At 41.9% G+C, this 20,499-nt stretch overlaps 1 protein-coding gene across 1 annotated transcript in view; it reads left to right on the forward strand.

The window, feature by feature from the left end:
• The first annotated feature begins 7,146 nt into the window (after positions 1-7,146).
• The window catches only part of OSBPL8 (oxysterol binding protein like 8), a 95,035-nt gene continuing 81,682 nt past the window's right edge, over positions 7,147-20,499 (forward strand). Inside the window, exon 1 of the mRNA XM_051626265.1 lies at positions 7,147-7,205. The gene's annotated coding sequence lies outside the window, so the exon portion shown is untranslated. The remainder of the gene's footprint in view (positions 7,206-20,499) is intronic.

Consider the following 20,499-nt stretch of genomic DNA (forward strand, 5'->3'; position numbering starts at 1 on the left):
CTTCTGTTCTGTGCAAGAGCCTACATTGAGAATGAAAATACAAAGAACACATCAGCAAGAAGTTTTGGAAAAGGAGGCTCAAACTGGAACACCTTTATCTCAATATGCACGTCTTCCTTCCTGCAAAACTAACTTGTGGTAGAGGAATGGTGCCAATGGATTAGCCCCAGTCAGCTGCTCAGCATCAGCCAGCCACTCACTCTCTCCCCATCTGTGGGATGGGGGAAAGAATCAGAAGGGTAAAAGTAAGAAAACTCTGGGGTTGAGAGAAAGACAGTTTAAAAGGTAAAATAAAAGCCGTGAGTGCAAGCAAAGCAAAACAAGGAGTTCAGTACTCCCTATTGGCAGGCAGGTGTTCAGCCATCCATAGGACAGCAGGGCTTTGTCATGTGTCATGTTTATTTGGGAATGCAGATGCCATAACTCTGAACATCTCCCCTTCCTTCTTCTTTCCCCCAGCTTTCACTGTGGAGCATGACAACATATGATATGGAATATCCCTCTGGTCAGCTGGGGTCAGCTGTCAAAGCTGTGTCCTTTCCCAAGTTCTTGCACACCTGCTCACTGGTGGGGTGGTGTGAGAAGCAGAAAAGCCTTGACCCTGTGTAAGCACTGCTCAGCAATAGCTAGAACATGGGTGTGTTATCAACACTGTTGTGGTCACAAATCCAAAACTCAGCACCTTCGGAACTACTGTGAAGAAAATTCACTCTCTCCCAGCCAAAACCAGTACACAATGGTACTCCAGCAATCCCATGGATCTCTCTAAAAGTTGCTGCCATATCCTCTTGACAAGCCATGCAAGTGTGGAGCAAGTGCTGGATCAGTTATATTCCTTCTACTCTTAACACCCCAGCACTTGGAGTCAGGGGTTGGAAGATAAGTGAGGGGCCTAACGTTAAGTTTTGAAGGGACAAATGTGGAAATCAGATGGGAGTCCCTTATCACAGTCTCCAACTGAAAACAGAACATGAGTATGAACAGGGCAAAGCACAAAAACTGGAACACAGGAAGTTCCACCTCAACATGAGGAAAAACTTTACTGTAAGGGTAACAGAGCACTGGAACAGGCTGCCCAAAGAGGTTGTGGAGTCTCCTTCTCTGGAGATTTTCAAGACCCAACTGGACACATTTCTGTGTGACCTGTCCTAGGTGGACCTGCTCTGGCAGGGGTGTTGCACTAGATGACCTCCAGAAGTCCCTTCCAACCCCTAACATTCTGTGATTCTATGATAATGGCAGTCAAGCAGGCACGATAGCCTCTGCAGAAAACTACCACCATGTAGACCGTCAAGTGTGGTCCTAGCCACCAGCTTTGTTGCCTTTAGCCATGGCTCATCATCTTTACAATGAAGTGGTACTTCTGCAGTACATGTTCTGTGAAGAAATCCAGTTGTGACAGCCCAGTCGCTGTGATGGGCCTGTAGGTCCTGGACAAGGAGAGGACTGGCACCACAAAGTCTTGGCCTTGGAAGCAGTGGAGTTGACTTTGACCAAACACTTCAGAGGCATACATAGCACCTGCAAGAACCCCATCCTGTCAGCATTGCCTAACAAGCCAACAAGTTCATAAGCTCTTCAACTGCAAAGTTCAGAATGGGATTCATTAACAACTGTGTAATCTTGGCCTGAACAGGTTCTGGTCAATATTACTGTCAACCACATATAACTGTATACTAAGAACTGCATTGGGGCCTTTCACCTTCTCCCTTTTTGTTCCTCTCCTCCCCTCCAAGATGCTGGCCAACCTGATCTTCCCAAAACAAAAAGAAATGTTTCAAACCTGGGAAAGAAAGAACCTGATGGTGCTACTTAAGCCTGATGCACCTGGTATTGGCAGAGAGCCTTATAATGAAGAGTTATGAAATACATTATTGGCAAGGGTTATTTAAAACATTCTGTGTGACGTGAATGTTTTACATCCTTTCTGTACATTTACCCATTAGTGCAAGAGGAAATGCACTTTTTTTACCCATTTCCTCACAATACCAAGTACTAACACAAAAAGTTCTGATAATACTGACTGCAAAGGTACGCAAGCTAAGTGGCAGGTGAAACAGATGTATTGTTTCCTTGCTCCCTCTCAGCAGGATTATTGGATTAAAATCCTAATGATACAGCTAAATATAATCTTAGTAAGCTCAGTTCAGTGTACATGAGAAATGTGAGGTTCTCTACATGAAAGTTGGAGAGTAAAAAGAGACAAATGGGGAGGAGGAGCTTTTCCAAGACAGCAGAGGAGCTGATACAACATTTAAAAAGGACTTGTCAGACAAGAGGATACTGAAAACCGCAGAAATGACCTACCAGATTAGGGCTAAGAATACTTGAACACTGGGGATACTAAAGATTAAAAATATGCTGAGGCTTGAAAAATGCCTGAGTTGAATTAAAAATCCTGTAACATCATGTCCTAAATAACTAAATATAATGCTGAAGAGCAGTGCTGACACATTTCATAGAGACAAGCTTAGATCTAAAGGAAGGAGGAACATACATAATGGCATTCTGGAGTGCCAGTGCCTGTGACAGAATGAGTAGTTCTTGCATCTTGTAAAATAAAAATGTGGAAAAATGAGTTTGAAACTTTCTTTATGTTAGTCCCATTAATGACTAGAGTAAATTATGGATTACTGTGGACAAAAATATGAAATCAAGGATAGCATTTTAAACTGTAAACAAACTGAAAACAATGAGAATTACTGTAATGTAAATTAGAAATACTTTGGATACCTGCAACATAGCTTTTAGTATCCATAATCTTATTTTTAATTTTAATTAGTGAAGTCTTGCTGACTTCACATTAGGAACTCAAACCATTATTAGTACCGTCAGTAGTTTTAAAGCTTCAAAACATTTATTCTAAAATAACCATGCATTACCAAAGCCCGTGATAAAAAGGTTGCTATTAAATGTAAACATTGTGTTTGTATACGAACAATGTACTAACACCCAAATAATAATAATAGTTTTAAATTTTAATTAAAATTTGAATTTTACTAATTTCACAATGCAGATAATATCTCCAAAACAGAAAAGAGCAATGCAGTGAGGCAAGAAGTCTGCCCAGTGGCTGCAGAACAGACTGTTTTACAAGCAGTGCTAAAACTCTCCCACAGAGGGCAACGGAGGTCCTCTGAAACTGTTTTTCTTTCCAAGAGAAGAGGCTAAAAGCATTTTAGGTGAATATTTAGCTAAAAAGTCTTTGGTTGTTCTGCCCAATCCCAGCTGCTTTTTAAATTACAACCAAGCTTTGTTAATTATAACTAAGAGCCTAATTTTCACTTTTACGAAAAAAAAAGTTTGTTGGTTTGGTTTTTTTTCGATCTGAGAAGAAAAGCCTCAATACTCTCTGAGAAGAAGCTGAAACTTCCAAGAAGAGCAAGGAAAAGAGAGCTTCCCCGAAAACATAACACTGCTGTATCTTTCATACTAATGTTTTGAGTATAATTATTCTAGTTTGTTTCTATTTTGTTTTTTCCTTCATTTTCAGAGCTGTCTGCACCTACAGATGTAGCAGGAACCTGTACTACCCACTTCAAGGAAAAAAAAAAGGCGCAGGGGTTGGAGGGGGGCATGGTGGTGGTGCAGAAGACTCTCTTGCCAGGACTGCAGAATTCTCATTTTATTTCAGGCTCTGTTGTTGCTCTTAGTCTTTCTCTGTTTTCCTTTACCAGTAAAGCCCCATGTGGTATGTGTTACCAATAGATAATAAGATAATACCTATCAGGATTACCATGGATCCTCCAGTGGCTCTACAAGTATGTTATCTGAGAATAATGCAAATTTCCTTATCTTCTTTTCTGAAGAGAGCTTGTTTGTACCATCTACCAGCCCTGATCATAGCCCATGAAGATATGCACAACTACAAAACAAAGCTCTCTGCCTTTTTGTTGTTCACCTCCAACTCTAAAATACTTCATCTTGTTTTCTGAACCTGCAGTAGAGAACTCATGAACTTGGGAAGGACCCGTGGGATGGCAGCACTGTCACAGGCTCCCACGCTCCAGGTGGAAGCTGTTTTTGCCAGCAGCTGAGCCTCACGTCTAGCATACAGCACATAGATCTTCTGCTCACCATTTCAGCTTTCCATTTGCAAGAGCTGGGTCAGGAACGAGCAGCTGTAGGTAACTCAGATTGAAGGCTTGCTACAACATATTATTGCAAAATCTATTCTGTAAGGAAAAAAGGGACTAGAAGAACTCTCTGTGGGTCCTAAGTGCACTGCTAAGCCCTAATGGCTCTGAACAGCCTCACCTGCAGTTTTTACCTAGGATCTCTATTTCAGCTGAGCTCTGGGCTTTCAATCTTTACCCAATCTGTGTTAGAAAAGCACTGCTTTTGTGTTCAGTTGTATCTGTGCTATAGCAATTCCTGGTCTTGGTCTCAAGCTGTGGACTGACTTCCTGACTTGACTTCAGCCTGGTCTCACTGCTATGGCTTTGCCGTGGTGATTGCTGGACCTGGTCCTAAACATGACTGAGAGATTTTGCTCCTGGCTTCACTTTGGACCTTTCTTCACCCCGATGCTGCTTTATGTTCTGAATTCTTGACTGAATGTGACCTCTGTCTTCAGGTCTGTGCTGCTTTGGTGCTGTAAGAGTGCATCCTGGATGGCAAGGTCTCTGCTCTCCCAGTTTTGGCTCCCAGCTCACCTCCCCCTTAGGAAACAATCCTGTACTTGCTGCTCCCTGACAATCTCAAACAACAGGTCCACCCTTAAGTTATCTGAATTCTTGCCAATTTAAAGGGGGTGGAAATATGCCCTAATTAGAAACCTGTTTTAGAGGTGGATCAGACCTCTTAGCCTTTCAGACAGCAGCTTTCACATCCTTTTCCTGACCCTCACGCTAACAGGGTTTTGCAGCTGTGGCCTTCTTACAGGAAAACCAGATAATTCTCTCCCTGCTACCTGTGGGCTTCTAATTGTTTCATACCTGGTTACAGATGCATACAATGTAGACAAGTGCTTTCACTAGTCCATGTATGTGCGGTGACAGTTCAGTATTTCCTCCATCTGGCAGCCCTGGTGAGTGAGGTACAAACTCCTGCTACTCATCAGAGTCCTAAAATCTGAAAAAGTGTCAATTTGTGGTTGTTTCCTTCCCATTTTCCCTCTAAGAAGTCCTTTAAGGCAAAATTTCTGTGACACAACTCAGCTTTGTGCAACCAATGAAAAGGTGTATTAGCATTTATGTGATTCAGTTTAAGCCCTGTGAGCGGAGGCCTGAGCTTCTCCACAAGCTATTGCTGTTCCAGTGTTGTCCTAGTGTGCTTCCAGCCTCCCCTTCTAACCAAGGCAGGAATACAAGAAATCTATAAAGCTGGGAAAGCACTCTCAGGAATGAGCAACAGGAGTTTACTGACAACCTGTAGGAGAAGCAAAAAGTGGAGTATAGATTCACCTGGCATACTCACCAAGTGAACCAATTACCAGCTGCCCACAGCTGGGATCCCATTCCTTATTCATTGGAAGCAGTGACCTGTCCATGGGTGCTTAGCATGACTTGAAGAACTCTACTTCTTTTTCTGGAGCTCTCAAAGCATCAAAGTATGAAATACGGTGCTATCAATATAGCTTTGAAAGAATTGCCCTGTCACAAGGCAAGACATGAATGAGTCTCCAGTTGCACTCCTCAGCAGGACTGCTTCCCAAAGCTGGACTCCATCCATTTGCTAGGTCATGACCAGCCTCCTGAGTTAAAGTTCTAAAGTGAGAAAGGCCAAATTAAAGTCCTACAGTGAGAAAACCCATGTGTGCAACTCCCATGGGAACAAACTTATCTCATTCCAGGGCCCTCTTTTAGGGAGAAGTATTGTTTAATTATATAAAGCTTTGGGGAAAGAAACTTTATGTCTAATAATGAAAACAAATTATTTTTCCCTTGTTCTTCAACATTTTATACCTCATTGCTGAGAAGAAAAAAGCAATCTTCCTTAGTCAGGAACATACACACACCTTTCTAACAGAAGTGTTAAAAAAAAGCAGTGAGGAAGGAATACTCTGCCTTTTAATTAACTCAGATTATTCAAGGAACAGAATGAAAAGATAATGGACTCCTGTCGCCTCTGCTACACAATTGAGGTACAACAGATAATTCTATGAAAAATAGATTGAGCTAGCAGGCTTATTTTCAGAGCTGGCAAAATGAATCCTCTGACAATTTCTCTGCGTCAGTAGTTAGCAGGTCAGTGCTGAGGGTGCCAGGTGCTTTCTGAACGTACTGACACTGCTCTCCCCTGATGTAAGTGGAAGGAAGATGCTCAGCATTTCCAAAAATTATTCAGCACTTTGCAACTGTTTTCCTTGATGTCAACGGGCAGGTGATGGAAACCTGAGGCACGCACTGATTTCATCTTAAATACTGTCACTTATGTAAGCTGCTCACGGTGTTTTTGTATTACCAAATATGTTTTAAAACTGCTCGGAGGGGACGCATTTTGAGACCGAAAAAAAAAAAAAAAAGCGCAACCCAAAGCTGGGTTCCTGTTGGGATGTTAATTAGCGACTGCCTCTCTTGCTCATTTATTGAAACCAGACTTTATTTCCAGAGTTACTTTTCGGCTGCCCAAGTTAATACTCAGAACGGCGCCCGGCGAGTCCTACGCGCAGCGCTGCGCTGCCGCCCGTGGCCGCTGCCGCCGGCGCCCCACGGCAGGCGCGGGCTCCCCCGGGGCGGCAGCACCGCGCGGGGAACGGGGCTCGGCACCGGAGAGAGCGCAGCCCCCGCGCCGGGACCCCCCGCGCCGGGACCCCCCGCGCCGGGACCCCCCGCGCCGGGACCCCCCGCGCCGGGACCCCCCGCGCCGGGACCCCCCGCGCCGGGACCCCGCCCGCTGCCTCGCGACCAGCCCTCCCTGCAGGCTCCCCCAACACGCTCCGCCCGCGCGGAGCGCCCCCCCGCACCCCCCGCTCCGCCCTCTCACGCGCCCAGGGCCGCCCGCCGCGCGGGGGCGCACGCGCCAGCCTGGGGGGGGGCGGGGCGCGCCTGCGCTCGCGGCCGATGAGCGGATCAAGGGGCGCCGCGCGAGGGATGGGGGGCGAGGCGGGGCCCGGCGCGTGCGCGCGCGCGCCCGAGGCGGGGAGGCGGCGGTGCCGCGCGCGGCGGGCGGAGCTCGCGGCGGGGAGGGGACGGGTCCCGGCCCCCCCCCCCCCCCCCCCCCCCCCCGGCCGCGCCTCCCGCCGGACCGGGCTGCGGGCAGAGGTGAGCGGGAGCCCCGCGGGAGCTGCTTCCCGGCCGCCGGGAGCGCGGGGGTCCCGGACCCCGCAGCGTCGGGCCCTGGGCCGGAGTCTCCGCCCGCGCCGCAGCGGCGGGTCCGGGGCGCGGGGCAGCGCCGCAGCCGCCGCGGCGGGTGCGGGGCCGGGGGGGGGGCGAGGGGCGCGATGCGCTGCGGTGCCCGCCGTGCTGCGCTGGCGGCGGGAGGCGGCGGCGTCGCGGCTTGTCGCCCTGTGCCCGCCGCTGCCGGCGGGAGGCGCCGGGGGCGCCGGGCCCCCGGGGTGTCCGGCAGGGGCTGGGCCGTGCCCCCCGGGGCCGCTGCTGCTGGAGCCGGCGGCGGCTCCGCGCTGGCGGTGCGAAGCCGGGCTCCCTGCGGGCGGGCGGGCGGCTGGGGCGAAGCGGTGTTCCCCAGCTCGGCGGTGCTGCAGACCGGCAGCACCTCTCGGTGAAGCTGCGCCTGTGCTCGCAGGACTTTTGAGCCGCTTCATGATCCACTTGCTTTTCTTAGTCGGCTGCTTATACCTTGGGCCCACGGGTATCCGCAAGCCGCGGTTCGAAAACAGTCGGGTGAGGCACCGAGTGCAGTTAAAATTTATCTCCTTTGGTTGTCGGTAACCTCCTTCCCTTCGCACTGGGAGAATAATCTGATTGAGCCCTGAGTTCCTGTTGTTGTCACTAGTCCCTTATTGCTGCCAGCCGCCCTCCTGCATCTTTATGAGCAGGCCTTAAAAAGGGCTCCCTTCCAGAAGAGTGCCTGCCCTTGCCTGTTGTCTGAAGGCGTTTTGCTTCACGTACTCGGTAGTAGTTCAGATGAGCTTCAGTCATTTGCTTGAAGCGATCGTCCTTGTACATCTTTTGTGATAAAAATACTGTCTATGAGTTCTTTTTCTGAAAGGAGGAAAGCCATTGATTCCTGTGTGTCACTGAAGATGTTTCCAACAGGAGATGTTGCTGCTTGTGAACTTCTGTCCAAACAAAGCAGTTCTTGGGAGGACTGGAAACCCAATACTCCTGATTTTCATCTGAAAGTTTGCTTAATTTCAGTTATTTTAACTAAATCACAAGAAAAAAGAAATCTATTTGGTTCATGAAGTGTTGTGCAGTTGAGGCCTGGCTGATGCGTGTCCGATATCCACCAAATTTTCAAAGTTTTGAAAATACAGTAGTTGATAACTGGCTGTTAGTCCACAGCAAATGTTATGGGCAGTAGAAGTGTGTATGGAGTGTTGCTTCTGCTTGTCTTGTTTAGGTTTGTTCTCGAGCTAGTGAGAGTTTAGTGTTGTTGTAGTACTGGTCTTAAATGTTGGGGAAAAAAGGAGAAGAGAAGAACGTTATTTCACTTCTTGGCTGTCAAGTAGCTGTAGAAGGAACTGGTGAAATTATCTGTGTGCTGTTTCATTTTAGACTTCCCTGCAAACTTCTGAGGATTCTTGTTGTTTTAGACATACGCTAGTTTTTCATCAAAACTCCTGAGCTTTAAAGTCATTTTTTTGGTGAATATACAACTTTCTAAAACTCAGATGTAGAGCCCTCCTTTCCACATGCTGGTTTATTGCAGTCTGCTTTGAAACTGAAACTAGTTGAGAAGGGAGATGTGTGATTGTGGTCGCTTGTGGGCTCTTTGGCTTCTGTTTTCTATTTTTGTGAAGCTGTGACGATGTAAGTAAACTGAATTTGTCCAGACTGATACAGCTTAAACCTAGCAATGAATAGAACTTTCTCCTTCAACCGTGGGCCAGGGAAATAATGCTTTTTAAACATGCTTCTCTGCCAAACTGGTTAAAAACTGACTTCAGTAAAGGGCCACCCAGCTCCTCTTTCTGCCAGAAGTGTGAACTTCTGGGGTACTTCAAACTCAGTTTTATAAATGCTTGTTAAAGCTTGTTAACTTTTACAACAGGAGCAATTTTTCAATGTCGCAGGAGAAAATGTTGGATTTGTACACCGTTTACAGAGTGGGACAGAATTGGGTCAGAAAGTCAGACTGATGTGCTCCTCTTCTTTCATTAGTGCCTACTGTATTATCTCAGGGGTTAATTCTGAAGAGAAATAAAATACTGAAAATAGGAAGTTATTTTGGCAGAAAAGAAGTTGATTGAAGATTGCTCTTTTTAACGTTCCTTTTTATTTTCTGCATCTGTTGAAGTGATCAAAAAGGCTCTTAGGTGATGCGGTACTTACCCACTTACTTATCCTTTTTCTTTTTTCTGCTTTTTGGCTTTCAAAGAAAAGTTTGTGCATTTACCTAGTACAAGAAAACTATTCGTGTTTGGTATTCTGTGAAGTTATTATGTTCCAGTCCCCTCTCTGTTCAGTAAATCTTTGCATAGAGCACTCAGCCAAGTTTTAATGAACTGTGTCAAGTGAGTTATTAGGCTTTCATCTCTTCAGTTATGACTGCTTTACCACCTGCCCCTTCACTGCATTTCGAACAGCTTCTGTTTCCTGAAGCCTGCAGAGGAGTTTTCTAAGGGCTTTTTCTCCCTTCTCCCTCCCCATGCTGTGAAATTTCTGGCACTTTAGGCTGTCTGTCACGTCATTATCTGTTAGTCTCTTGGGCTTCTCTTGTGGAACATAAAACAAATTTGCAAAAATTGCATGTCATCATACAGTTAAAACTTCCTAATGGGCCAAGGAGTGTGGTTTGGATTTTTTTGTTTATTTTTAACGAACCTGCAACAAGCTGTGGATTAGTCAAATTTATGATTAAGCACAGAAGAACAACAGAAACTAAACCAGAAAATTTTGAAGGAAGACAGAAAGAAACCTTCAGTGAAGGAACAGTGGCAGCTGTTTTCCGGGAAACAGCATAGTCTTGTTATCTAAAATGGTAGGTTTTTTCTTCAGTATGTGCAATCTGCTAGAAGCAGTACAAACGCAGAAATTGGTGATCCTGTTCCTCAAACTGTAATGTGGAAATCATGGTCAGGTAAATTGTGGTTCATAATAGGGTACACTGTTAATTAATATCTTGCGTCTTCGGCAGATGTACTGTTGGGGAGGAGGGAAGCAGTAGTTGAAAGGTTTTTGAGGTGGGTATTTATACAGTTCCTGTTTTTACAGGAAATGAAAAAGCATAGTTCTTCACCTAGGCTGTTTCAGTAAATTGATGAGGAAATAAAAAATACTACTTCTGAATGTTGAAACTGTACTAAATGAACTGTCTTTTTTTTCCCACTCCCGTTCTGATGTGGTTGTAATGATGTTAAATTAATAAAGCTTTTCTCTTTTGTTAGACAGTCTTTTCAGTTAACTTTTATTATAAAAAGTAGTTCAGAAATACATCTGTTTTAAGATACAAGAGGTGATGGGCACAGTGTCAGTGTTGTGTTTTGTTGGTTTGGGTTTTTTTAAAAAAAACAAACCCAAACCAACAGAAACAGTTTTTGCCGAAGACTTTTATTAGTTTTAGAGAACTGTTTTTGGATTTTGCATGACTAATTTATTTTGCTGTCGTCTTGTGTTTTGAATAAAGTTAGTAATCTCTCTTTAACTTCAGCCTGCCAATAGTTTCCTTTCTTGCCTCTGCTGCTTAAGCCTCTTCCACTAATACAGAGTGGAGATTCATGCTCACGGTTTACAGCTGGGACGATGTAAAGGGCTTTGTAAGCCTTTTGCTTCTGTATGAGCAAGTGTATGACTACTGTGACTTTCCCAGGTTTTCTAAGTGTTAGAAGGTCTGATTGTAACCACAGAGGCGATAAGTTATTTATTTTAAAAAAATTAACATTAATTTTCATTATATTGAGAATTGGAAGAGCAGATATATTGTTGCTGCTTTGTGGACTTTTTGATCCTGGACTTGAAGAGTGTGCGTCACGTGGGGATGTTTTTACAAGTTAACTTCTGATCAAGCAGATAGTTTCTCTGCCTAAGAAACTGTCAGTTTAGACACAGTACAAGCAGCTCCATCTAGAATCATCGAATCATCGTGATTGGAAAAGACCTTCAAGATCAAGTCCAACCATCTGCCCTACCACCCCTAGCCACCAAACCATCTCCTGAAACACCACGACCACCCGTTTTTTTAACACCTTCAGAGATGGTGCCTCCACCACCTCCCTGGTCAGCCCGTTCCAATGCCTCACCACTCTTTCATTGAAATAATTTTTCCTAATATCCAATCTGAACCTTGTCTGGCACAACTTGATCCCATTTCCTCTAGTCCTGTCTCTAGTTGCTAGGGAGAAGTGTCCAACACTTGTCTCACGACAGCCTCCTTTCAGGTAGTTGTAGAGGGTAAATGAGGTCTCCCCTCTGCCTCCTCTTCTCTAGGTGGAACAGCCCCAGCTCCCTCAGCCTCTCCTCACAAGACCTGCTTTCCAGACCCCTAATGAGCTTAGTTGCCCTCCTCTGCACCCTCTTCAGCACCTCAATGTCCTTCTTATACTGCAGTGCCCAAAACTGCACACAGTGCTCGAGATAAGGCCTTACCAAGGCTGAGTCACCTCAGGATCACCTCCCTGGTCCTGCTATCACACTTTTTGATGCAGGCCAGGATGCCTAGCTTTACCTTAAAACAAAGACTTGGCTAGCTTGTGGGAATGGTAAGTTGCATGCCATTCTGGTAATTTAGCTCAGTTTTTGTAAATTCATACCATGGCAGAGAGACTTGGTGGAGCTTGATTTCTTTTTTTTGAAGACTGACATTGACTTTTAAAAGGAAGGTGAATCTGCAGTGTTGAACTCCATAAACAGAGTGAGTGATGTTTAGGAAACAGTGCTTGTAATAAGGGCACTGATTATCAGCAGATACATTAGTCAGAAGTGTTTTACTTGGAGTAACTGGTTCTGGGTTGTATGCAGTTGAAATCCAGTGTAGTATTTTGCTGTGTTGGTTATATAACAATGTTTTATTCCATCTGTACTCTACAACAAGAAAATCTGTTGCAGATGTAATGTATATAGTAGCATAAGAAGCCTCTTGAGAGCAGCTAAAACTGTTTGACAGATGGTAAGAGGCATTTGGGAAGCGAGATTTTCCTTTTGAAGAAGTAGCTTGGACTTCTGGTGTTACGAGGGGAATTAATAAACTCATTTTCTTCACACTCTTAATTGTGGATGTGAGGTTTTATCTCAGCTTGTTTTCTCAGCACAGGCTTTAGCACTGATGCTCGATCCACTAAAAAAAATGCTACATCTGTCTCTAGAAGCTGTTACGGTTCCACTCACTTTGACAAAATATAGGGGAATGTGGATCTGATCTTTCTCTCTTCTTCATTCAACCATTCATTCATCTGTTTGAAAGCATTCCTGTTGTATCTAAGCTTGAGCTAGTTCATGTGCTGTCTATATGTTCATACGTTTTACAGTGCAATAATCCTGTCACTCAGCGTTTATGTTGTAGTACTGCAGAAGCTGCTAATACGAATATTCTGTTGAGATAAGGCAGAACAGCTTGTTTCTTCCACTGTTCTTTTGCTTTCCTGTGAACTGAAGCCGTAGTATTTTGAAGGTTATTTTAAAGAGTAGCAGCTTGCTTTTTAAAAAGCTTGAACCTGTGAGTGTAGCTGTATTATTGGTCATTTAAACATATGAAAAAATATTTTTATTGAATTTGGTGTTCTTGCACAACTTAAGGAAGCATGCACATTGTAGGTGACTTTTTTGATTGACAGTTTTGGCTATTAAGGCAACACTGCAACAGAAGAAAAATAGGTTGGTTTTACTATTCATGCATTTAAAGCTGAGAGTAAGTGATATAATAAACTGATGGGTACTTGACTGTGGCTTGGGCTGTACTTGCCTTAGGAATGCTTTATTTATCTTAGGAGTAGATTTAATAAACTAAAGGATACTTTTCACCTCTCCTTTTTCCTCCAAAGTAACGACTAAAACTTGTAAATTGTTTATTTGATTCTTAGGGCAGAAGCATAATTTCAAACCTATGTTTGTCTCATGCACAGTAGGTCTTTTTCTAACTGCCTACAGGGGCCATGTCTCAGTGGTTGGCATATTTTTCCTCAAAAAGATGTTTGTTAGATGTTGTTTTTCTTTTAGATGATTTGCAGAGTCAAGAGCAATAGCTTATTACTTATAACTAGATTATGCTACTTAGAGTGTTATATTGTTAATAAGAGATTTGTGTGGTAAATTACAGGTTCAGTTGGTGTCTAGTTCATTAATTATAAAATATTCCTAGCTGCATACTAAAGGAGAAATTTGACATATTAAGGTTCATTAAATATTGCCAGGTATACAGCAAGTTCCTTTGCTTGAAATTTTACATGGAGGGTTGTTTTTTTTTTTCTAATTACTGTTAAGACGTAGTAAAAAGGGTGCTTTTACAGGAAAAGCGAGTACTTTTCTGGGTAAAACATGGGCAATGTTAGCTTAAATATTGCATTGACTGATCTAATTTTTTAGTTAATGTGTTCAGATTTTGTGGTCTTGCAGTCTTTGCAAATTATTCAAGTATGCTGATGCTGTAAATTTATTATTAGATACTCAAGTGGCACTGAATTAAGAAACGTGTTTGAGAGCTTAGTTTCCTTTGTCACAATGCAGATCACTCAGTATGAGGATGTGTGGTGATGGATATAAGCCCTTTTCTGTACTAAAGAGTGTAATTTTTCTTTATGCTTGCATGATAAATTCTGTTGTAAACACCTGCTTATGGACCACTGTTTTTTTGTTGAAGCAGGCCATAGCATAAGAGGTCCCCCATGATCTGTTTCTACAAATGGTATCAATACTGTGGAGTGGATGTCTGGAGTTAAAGAAAAATGCTGCTCTTGGTCACAGAGCTTTTGGAGTAAATCTGCACATGCTTGTTACTCCCTGCGCAGGCTGTTCCTTTCAGACCCATTCCAGTGGCTGCCTAAGTAACCTGTCGCGCCGTGCTCCTCTGTGTGTGTGGATTTATAGTGGAAAGAAGCAGGGCAGGTGACTTGTTCCTCATATAGTGGCTTGCTGGTGCTGCTCAGAGGAGAAGGCCATTTGTTTGCTGTAGAGGTTTTAGTGCAGCTCGTGAACCTTTATGCTGTATAAAGCAAATACTGTTCTTAAACATAGAAGTGATAACTAGGATATTTTTTCAATGTTAAACCAGTGAGTCTGTATAAACTGCAGTTTGTTGTTTTGCAACTGTGAGAGTCAAATCCTGCAGCACCATACTGTACCAGGAGAGTGGGTTTACCATTGTTCATCACTGGAAAACTAGTCTAAGAGAAGGACTACAGCCTGAAAACAAATATTTAATGTGGCTCTAGATGATGGCCAACCTTCCTTGTGTGACTTTGCCTTTGTCTGATAAGAGCTCCATTATATAAGGTTTTTGATGTAGGCAGTTTCTTTTGTGTAAATGAGACCTCTTTTCATATTTCTTTCAGTATTTTTTCCAGTGGAAAGCAATCACAAGGACAAGTCTGTATCTCTGAATAAGTTTAAATACCCATTTAGAATTCTGCAGTCAACTACATAATATACTGAAAATGTTTTGGTTGAAACAAGTGTATTATGACTTATGTAATGCAGTGTATATTACTTAGGCCTGATTCTGAGTGTGAACCATTTAACTTTTTCTTTCCCCTCATCCCCACCCTCACATATGTAGCATGAAAATTAGGCAGCTCATTTGCGTGATGGATTAATTTGTCCTTTCTTAGACAGTTTACCATTGGTGTATCTCTCACCTTGTAGTAAGGCATGGATAATCTTCGTGCTTTTTGTGTAGGAAGATGGCAGTAGTGACAAGTCCTTGACTGTACTGCCACCTGCACCCTGGCTGCTGAATGTGAAGCAGTGTCTTGTACATACGCTCTACTGAACGCTGGCTCCCTGGAGTTACAGTTGGGAGCTAAACTACATATAATTGCTAAGAGTGGTGCTGGGTGGAGGTATTGTGAAGGACCAGAGCTTTGTTTCAGGCTTTCATAATTTCCAGGTGAAGAGAGGCTATGAAGTCAACCAGACACTTAATAAGCTGACCTCTTTTCCCCTGAATAGGTGGATATGGAACTTAATGTTTTTGGAAGAAGTCACCCGCTCCATGCTCTAATACAAATATAGAGGACTGAGTAACTTTTAAAAAAGAATATGTACTTTAAATAATTCAAGCATGATGATCTTACTAATATATAGTCCATGTATAGATACAGAATACAGCATCCACTGACATTCAAGTGATATGTATAAGATAGTAACTAAAACAAACTTTATATTTTTTGTAACATGCTAGTCCTAGAAATGTAGGGGTGGTTCTAAGTTGAAATATTAACATGATGAAAATGAAAAAAAATCAAAGAAAAATAGCACAGCTATTGTTCCTTTTATTAAACAATCTTTGAGTTATTACTAATACATTTAATCCAAGTTTGGAGGAAACAGAGTTTGTGTAAAAGCTGAAGCAGAGTTAAAAAAGCTTTTAAATTATTTGTTGAAGACCTCAAATGATAGCTAGTGTGATTGGGAGGAAAAAGTGCAGAGGAGAAGTTCTGTAGGCTTTGGTCAGAAGCAGGCATCAACTCAGTTTGAATTCATGTTCCTAATGACCTGGTCTCTTTCCAACTGACATTGGCACGTGGAAGTACAGCCCATCAGCTAAACTTTGTTAACAGTCTTTGCACTGTAAACTGGGGCAAATGCAGAGATAATTTGTCTTTGAATAGTCTCTGTGGGCTTGTTACATGCACTATACAGCCAACATATATTTATTCTGAGTATATTACACAAGGTTCTATCTAATATTGGATAATATGTTAAATTTTGCTAGTATGAGATGTACAGTCGAGTAATTGGTTGTGCTGCAGCAGAAGTAAATGCAGAAATGCTCACTTACTCTAATACTCGGTATTCTTAAAGCTCTCTTCCCCCTTTGGGAAGGGAAGAGAGAGGTCTGTGTGTTAGAAGTCATCATTTAGGTTTGTATTGGGCAGCCGAGCTACAAGGTCTACAAGAACAAATGTCAGGATCAATAATAGTGTTTAGACTTGTGTGATTTCCAGCTCAGAGGTAGTCTCTGAATAAGACACATGCTCTTCTGCTGTTTCATTTCTTATGGGGAGAGCTTACAAGGCTCTGTGCTTCGCTGTGTTATTACCACCTTCTTTTCCTGCTCATACTCTTTTTAAATTCAAACAATGTCATGAAAGTTAGGCTAATGTGGAGGAGAGAAAGAAGGAAAGGAAGAAGGAGGATTGAGTAAGGCTGGTCAGTTCTTACCTGAAGCAGCAGATAGAGTTAATTTAGTATGATTGAGGATTTGGCCATGCTTCTTGTTACTGACATCTAATACGCTTAAAGTGGATATAATGTGCACATCACTAATGGAGTAGCGTCTTCTGTGAGTGAAGATGACTTGCATCACTTTCCTAACCTAACTGGTATCTTCTCTGCCAATGCTGAGGTAGCCTTTTTGCTTCACTTTCATCCATCCTTCATTTTAAGTAGGACAGTAAGAGCCTGCTGCTTTTTAGTTTTGAGGAAAAGGCATCTTGGATTACAGTTTTCTTGTGATACATGACCTGTTCACTTTCTCCTGCAATTCCAGCTACACTACCTGTTGCAGTTCTGTTGGTTACTTACCATCTTTCTCCTGACTTGATCTCCGACACAGACCATGGTTAAATTGCTGCAGGGAATTTTGTCTCATTTCTTGTAACTCTAGGCACCATCTGACTAATTATGGCTTTAGCTGTTTTTAGAAGATTATAGTTTTAGAAGAGGAAATGATCATAACTTTGTATTCCCTTCAGATAGCTCAGATATTGTGGAGAACTACTAGCTGGGGGAGGGGATTGGGTTTTTTGTGATTTTGTGTGTTGTTTTTGTGGGTTTGGTTTTTTTGGTTTGTCTTTTTTTTGTGTGTGTGGGGGGGGTTTGTTGTTTTTTGATGTTTTTTTCGTCTTTTGAAGCAATATGTTTGCCTTTGGGACATGCTGTCTGTATGTGATACAGACAGTGCCTGTGTATTATCTGCTTTACTTTAAGGACTTGCTTAACCTCTTAAACATAATCTGTGTATATTTATGTGAATAAAAGAAGTGCATTAGTAATGCATCAGAAGCAGACAACCTCCTGTAAACTGCTAGTTAGCAATGCTCAGTGTAGGGCTCTCAGCTAGGTCTTCAGCCTAATGCAGCAGTAGGGTTAGCTGTAACCTGAAGTCCTTCAAGTTAATTGCAGTCTCCTTTAGATAAAGATTTTGTATGGATAAGCAGAGCAACTTCGATTAATCTGTATGATGCAAATTGTATCTGAAGGTACCTCTTTGGTTTGATAAGTGTCTTAAATATATATATATATATATATATTCTAAATGGAGTCTGCACAATGCACGAGAAGAAGTTGCAATTCTAGTCCAGTAATTCCAGCTTCAAAATTCACACTAAAGATTCTTCTAGGCTATCCATTATGACCTATTGAAGGCTGAAAGATTCATGGAACAGCATGTATTTCCTGTACTGAAATTAAAATTTTGTGATGATTCTTTTGGGATCAAATGAAAATCTCATCAGTAATTAAAAAGTAGTCTTTGTGATTGAAATGAGAAGCCTGTAAAATAACTTTTCAATCTTGTTTTGTGTGCAGAATCAAGGACCCCACACTAACTTTCCTTACAAAGATTTACTGCTTGCTGTTTTTAAAAGCAGCACCTTGATACTAGCTTGCAGATAGCATTTTAGTTATGCTGAACTGCCACTAACCTGTGCTGTCTTAAAAAGGGATTGGTTAAATCTTAGTGCAGACAACTACTTTAAAATAGCACTGTTAGAAAAATCATCAGGAGGGAAACATGGGCTTAAAGGCCTGTGATACTTAGAAGCAGAAACAAACCTCTACATAAATGCTAATTGTATCTATTTGAATAATGCACACAATTACTGAGCATAAGGAGAGGTTTTAAAATGGATTTTTGAAATCACACACAAAAAAAAGTTCTCCATTTATTAAAAAAGTCTCCTTTCATTAAAAAAGAGCACCTGCTGAGGCAAAGAAGAACCAACTAGAAAGCTTATACGTGCCAGTCAAGCTAGAAAATGGATCAGAGAGCAATGAGCTGCCCCATAAAATGAGGGGAAAACTGGTGAAAAATAAACCTGAGTGTACAGATGGGTCTGTACCATGTCAGCTACTTGAATTAAATATTAACTATTGATGCTTACTGTCAGTGCTTTAAAGAACCGTGCTTGACATTCTTCTCTATGACAAGAATGTTTTCTGTTAATAATCAATTCCCTTTGGTGTCGTCAGCTCCATTTGGTTCTCAGCTTCAAACAGGAAAATGTGCTTTCTCTTTATGTAAACTAAGAACCGGTGTAAGGAAGTGAGGCCTGCGGAGTGAGAGGGTTTGGTTTTTGGCGGTGTTGCTTTTTTGTTTTGTTTGTTAAATTTGTGAAAGAAAGACCTCTGTTCTGGTCACTGTCAGATAACAGGTTACAAATTGTACTACTTTGGTTTCCAGAGGGGTGTTCTTGTTGAATTAAAACAAGCTGTAGTACTTTTTCCCTGGCATTGACATATAAACAATAATTGTCTTGAGTGAACTTCAATAATTGTCTTTTTGAATTGTCTTCAATTGTCCTTGTGTATCTTATTGTTGATTTCTCCTTCCTAACAGAGCTTAATTTGTATAAAAAAGAGGATTAAAGATCTGGTAGGCACTTGTAGGTAGGCATATGGTAGGCATAATAAATTAATGAATGTATGTTGTAGCGTTTACTGAGTATAAATAATTATTTTTGTAAAAAAAAGTGACCAGAAGTTTTATGCATAATTTTTACTATGTATTTTATGAATTATCAATTATATTTGATTCCTCCTTATGAAATGAAGAAAAGTGGGTCTTTTTTGCTTATCTTAAGCCATTTTCCTATGTGACTGTTTTTGTAAATACAACCCACTTATGAACAGGACTTATCTTTAATGTAAATATACTGAAATAACTTCTAGTTAATTAATTGTCATATAAACAGCATAGATGGAATCAGAGTATGAATAGAATAAGCAAAAGTCAACAAGCAGCTCCACTGTTTCAGTTCCTGTATTCTGTGAATGCTTCCAAGTATCTCTTGTAGTCTTTCATTCAAAAAGAGAAGAAATTATCTATGTCCTATGTAGATTAAATATTTGCCAATAGGAATTTCAGAGAAACATATTGCAAATGATGCTCTACTTGTCATCCTTACATGGATTTATTTCTGAACCTTGCTCCTTAATTATTCTGCATACTTTGTTGTGGAGTCCCCCTTCTTACGCATCCAAGGGTTCATTATGCCTCTGAAATTCTTAGCAGCACAGCAATACTTGTGCTGTGAACAGTTAAAAATCATATATTTCTGTCTAATACATTTGTTCTTGTTCTGCAACAATGCAGAAAGCAACAATGCCTTCTGCATCAAGTTATTGAAGATCCAGCAGAGAAAATACACTACTGCTTGGCTTAGTCTGCTTTTGGAAAAAGAGACCAATTACTCTTCTGTAACACCGTGATCACTCAGTATTGCTGAACAGTGATAGGAGGCTGAGGCCTCTCAAACCTCTGGCTCTTTTGGGTTTTGTTTTCAGTTTTAAACTTCAGGAAGCTAGGTATCTTCTGTAAATAGTGTAAAGGGTAGCTTGATTGTATATTATTCATAAGAACTATAGACTAAAGACAATGAGTTTTGTTTTTTTTTTTCCTAAAGTTCTGAATAGAGAATAGTACCTGGCAGTTGACCTTTTGTGTGTGTATGAAAGCATTTGTGCTTCAATGCACGGTAGAGGAATGGGAAGCTGGAGTGACCTGTTGCTCTTGGTGTATAATGTCCAGAAGTGACAGTTGAAACATGTCTGAGATATTGCACATAATTCTGCACTATTATTCATTGTAGGCATTTTTGTGGGTTTAAAAAAATACTTGCATTTCCAGTGTTGGCAATCACTGGCATCAGGTTATTTTTTACTATTAGTCTCTCCTGTGTTATTAAAATGTAAACTACTTCCTTAATAGATATTTCTGTATGTAAAATGCAGGCTTAAGAAGCTTGGGTTGACTGTCTTGCAAGATAAGTAACATCTGTTGTGATTCATATGGCTTTAAGGTGTTGGGGGTAGTGTCGTAGAAGCAAGCTTTTGATTTGTGGAATTATTTTCTGAATGTAGTTTAGTGCCTTGATAGATACAATGTTTGAGTCAAATTTCTCAGTCAAACTGTGACAGCCTCTATCTGAATTCCTAGATGGAGAGAGGAAGGGAGGTGTTTTCTGTTTGTGGTGGGTGTTTTTTGTTTGTTGTTGTTGTTTGTTTTTTTGTGTGTGTGTTTTGGTTAGGGAGCAGCTGTTGTTTTCATAACCTTCTGCAG

This window comes from Apus apus, chromosome 1, assembly GCF_020740795.1.
Source record: "Apus apus isolate bApuApu2 chromosome 1, bApuApu2.pri.cur, whole genome shotgun sequence".
NCBI classification, from domain to species: Eukaryota; Metazoa; Chordata; class Aves; order Apodiformes; family Apodidae; genus Apus; species Apus apus.